The sequence below is a fragment of the Elephantulus edwardii genome, unplaced genomic scaffold (assembly GCF_000299155.1).
Source record: "Elephantulus edwardii isolate Elephantulus edwardi_28Jun2011 unplaced genomic scaffold, EleEdw1.0 scaffold00199, whole genome shotgun sequence".
Classification (NCBI taxonomy): domain Eukaryota; kingdom Metazoa; phylum Chordata; class Mammalia; order Macroscelidea; family Macroscelididae; genus Elephantulus; species Elephantulus edwardii.
This window is the reverse complement of record NW_006399949.1, coordinates 826,155-830,585: the sequence shown is the minus strand read 5'-3', so window position 1 is coordinate 830,585 and position 4,431 is coordinate 826,155. Positions and strand designations below refer to the sequence as shown.

Below are 4,431 nucleotides of genomic sequence, written 5' to 3'. Positions count from 1 at the left end.
GACAAATACTGCATAAAACCATTCTTGTAAAATAGAGAACTAACTAGTTAGATGAGTGTGAATGTCTGAAAGGGGAAGAACAGGTGGTGGGAGGCAAAGGGTACAGAATTAGGGGGAGGGATGGTGATCATTAAAGATTCAATGGGACTTGAGGAGATAGGATACACATTGGAGAAGACTTTGGGGATTTTATTTTTGTTGGTTGGTTGGTTGGTTCTTTTTGTGGTGCATTAACCTATATCTATTTCTGAGATCATGTTGGTTTATTGTGTGGTTCAATTCTTTAACATCTTTGTTGAGTTTATTTCTGGTCATTCTATCTTTTCTTGATAGTGGTGTATTGAAGTCTCCTACTACTATTGTGGTGTTGTCTATTTCTTCTTTCTGTTTTATTAATGTTTGCTTTGTATATTTTGCAGCTCTATCTTTTGGTCCATAGTTATTTTTTATTATGTCCTTTTGTGGTATTGACCATTTAAACATGATATAGTGACCTTCCTTGTCCTTTGTGATAATTTTTGTATTGAAATCTATTTTTGTCAGAGATTAATATCACTACTTTTACTTTTTTCCGATTGCCTTTTGCTTGGTATTCCCCTCCCCCCCCACACACACTTTATTTTTAGTCTTTCTTTATCTTCACTTTTCAGGCGTGTCTCTTATAGACAGTATATTGACGAAATTTGGGTTTGTTTTTTTTTAAATTCAGTCTGCTACACCTTTTCTCTTCACTGGTGCATTTAAACCAGTTACATTCAGTGTGATTATTGAGAGGCAAGTTTTTATTGCTATCATTTTTGTTGAGTTCTTTTTGGTGTTGTTGCTGGTTACTTTGGTCCACCTTGCTTTCTGTAGCATCTTTGTAAGAAGTATTTCCTGCAACACTTCTTAGTTTCTGCTCTTCTGAGAATATCTTGATATCTCCAGTATTTGATGGACAGTTTTTCTGGGTACAGTTTTCTCGGTCGAAAGTTGTATTCTTTGAGTGTTTGCTATACGTTATTCAATTGTTTACTTGCTCATAGGGTTTCTGCTGAGATATTGGCACTCCATATTACTTGCTCTCCCTTATAGATTATTCTTCATTGTCCTTAGCTGCTTTCAGAATTCTTATCTTTTGTTCTGGCAAATTTTACCATGACATTCCTTGATGTTTTCCCTTTGGAGTCTAATCTATATGGCATTTATTCAGCTTCTTGAATATATATTCTCTCATTCTTCATTATACCTGGAAAGTTTTCTTCTAGTAATTCTTCCACAATTTTCTTGTTGCCTTTAATTGTTTTTTCCTATTCTGGGATTCAGATTATGTGCATGGTATTCCCCTTGATGTTATTCCACCTTATTCTTTGGGTTTTGATTCTGATTTTTGTCTAGCCAATCAATGCTTCAAATCCTACCTTCTATTTTGCTGGTTTTGGGTTCCATCTCTTCAGCTCTGATCATATGTCCCTCCAGTGTGTTGACAGTATCTGAAACACTGGTCCTCATATTCTGGATTGTAATTTCTTATTTTTCCAGAGCCTCTATTGCCTCATTTGTTTTATCTGCATTGTCTTGGATTGTCTTTATAACTTCCTCTTGGCTTCTACTTGCAGTTCCGTAGTTCTTCAAATCTGTCTCTCATGCATTGGTAATATTTAATCATTGTTCTTCTGAATTCTGTGTCAGAAAGTTTCATCAGACTTTCTGGCTTCAGGAAATCTTGTGTAACCTTTGGGGAGTGACATCTTGTTTTGGATTTGTAGGCATGAGGTAGTCTGCTTCTTCCCTGTAAGTACTATGGTAAAGTTTTTCCATATCTGAGGCCTTAGCAGTCCCTTGGTATGTTAACCTTGGCTCAGAAACTCACTGCTCCAGTGTAGGGTAGGGCAATTCATCCTACCTGAATTTCTCTCTCATCCTATAATTCAAGGGACAACTTACTTCAATTGGAGAGAGAGGTGGCTTGTGAATCAGCAGCCTTCTCAGGTAAGTAACTGCTGCGGTTAGGCTGGGTTCAAATGGTCCACAGCTTAAATACTGGTTCTGGGAGGAGGAAGGAAATGGCTTTACATGTGATATTGGTGCTCCTGGCTTAGAACAGCTGGATGGCAACCAAGCCATCTCCAGGCAGCAGGGCAGTGGTCTGCAGAGAGTGGGGCAGCAGTATCTAGGCAGCAGGGCAGCAGTCCAGTGCTCCATGCAGGAGTGTGGTTCTGGGCCACACTGGAACTGTTGCACTTAGACCTGGCAGGCAGTCGTTTTTGTCCCCAGCCTAGATGTCAGGCTTTTTTTCCCCAAAGAGATAGAGAAGGTAACTGTAAAGTGTATTTGAAAAGAAAAGAGATTCTGAAAAGCAAAACTCTTCCAAAAAATAAAAATGAAGAGCTTCAAGTCCTCCTCACTTTCAGCAAGCAAGGTTGTGACATCTGCAAAATGAAGGTTATTACTGAATCTTCCTCCAATCCTAATGCCACAATATTCTTCAAAGAGTCCAAATTCTTGAATCATCTGCTCAGCAGACACATTAAATAGGTATGAAGAGAAGATACAACCCTTATCAGGTAATAAGAGAAACATGGAGAATGAGAACATTCTATTTTACCCTAAAAGAGAACACATATTACATGTGGAGGCAGGCATATTTGTTAATATATGGAGAATAAGTGTTGATACTGGTTGTTGTTATTAAGTGCCATCGAATTTGAATCCAGTATGACTCATAGCAACCCCATGAAATCAGATTTGAACACATCGGATCCTATGCCATCTTTATCATTGCTGATATACTTGATCTTATTGCTGCAGCCACTAAATCACTGACCCTCCACCTTTCCAACCATGATGTCCATTTCCAAGCAATCACCTCTCCTTGGAGCATGACAAAAGTAAGTGAAACAAAGTTTCACCATCCTTGCCTCTACGGAGGACCTTCTCCAAGACATATGAGTTTGTCCTTTGTCATTCCATGGGACACTCAGAACTCTTCTCCAACATCACAAATCAAAGGCATACATCTTTCTTCTGTCATCCTTATTAATTTTCTAGCTCTCAGTTGTATAACAGGTGATTGCAAAAACTATGGATTGAATCAGGCACACTATGTCTTGAATCAGTCTGATTCAGACTGATACCATAGCTCTTCAGTACTTTGGAGAGGACTCTGATAGCAGACTTTCCCTCTGTAATGTGTCATTTGATTTCTTGACTGCTGGTACCTAGGGTGTTGCTTGTGGATCCAATCAAGATTAAGTAATTGACAGCTTCAATGTTTTCTCCATTTATCATGATGTTACCTACGGGCCCAGTGGTGAGGATATTTGTTTTCTTGATTTTGAGATGTACTTTATACTGCAGGCTGTAATCTTTGATCCTCTACAACAAATGTTTCAAGTCTTCCTCACCTTCAGCAAGCAAGGTTGTGTCATCTGCATAAAGAAGGCTGTTGATGAGTCTTCCACCAACCCTGATACCACATTCATCTTCATAAAGTTCTGCTTCTCAAATTATTTGGTCAGCTTATGAATTGAACAGTTGTGGAGAAAGGATATATTTCTGACACACATCTTTTTAAATTTTAAACCATGCAATGTTCCCTTGTTCTGTTCTGTAAAGGTAAGGTTAAATCTAATGCTATAAGAAGTATGCATAATACAGAATACTAATTATAGGATAAAGAATTTTGACATCCTGGGAGGTCCTTGACTTGGTTTTAAGAGTGATTTGAATTTTGCTGAGATTTTGACTCAAGGAAGAAAGATGGGAAATCTCCTGCTATTAAGATTTATAGCTTTAGAAATTAGGAGGAAGGTTGCTTTGTCAGGGAATTTAGGCTGGTTATAATGTGTTTTGTGGTTGTTATTTTTGAGATTATGATGAAATACCAATCGATAGAATAGCACTTGTTTCAACAAATAAAAAATGAACTGAACTTGCTTATTAATATTTGTCAGTAAGTTTGAGAGACAGCTATTTTATCAGCTGACGGCAAAAAGGCCTTTCTTTGTGTCTTTTCCAAAGAAAGTTTATCCAATAGTTTGTGGAGATTACTAACAATTATCACTATCACATGCAAGTAAACTCTTACAGGAACTAATTTTAAAAAATTGATGCCATTCATCCACAGAAAACTTCCAGAAATACAAGCTGGATTCAGAAAAGATGTAAAATGAGGAATATAATTACTGTTATTAGATAGATTTTGACTCCATGCAGAGAATGCCAGAAAAGTGTATATTTGTATTTTATTGACTAAGAAAAGACTTTCAACTCTTTTGATCATAATAAACTATAGATAACATTGGGGCAAAATAAAAGTTCCAGAACACTTAATTGTGCTGTGCAGAACCTGTGCATACATAGGCCAAGAACTTGTCATTTGATAGAACAAAGAGAAATGGCATGGTTTAAAATCACAAAAGGTGTGTTTCAGGACTGTATCATATATAT

The 4,431-nt window shown here is 37.2% G+C and overlaps 1 protein-coding gene across 1 annotated transcript in view; it reads left to right on the top strand.

Moving 5' to 3' along the window:
- The window catches only part of LOC102873568 (trichohyalin-like), a 189,232-nt gene that overhangs the window by 139,574 nt on the left and 45,227 nt on the right, over positions 1 to 4,431 (top strand). The gene's annotated exons all lie outside the window — the stretch shown is intronic.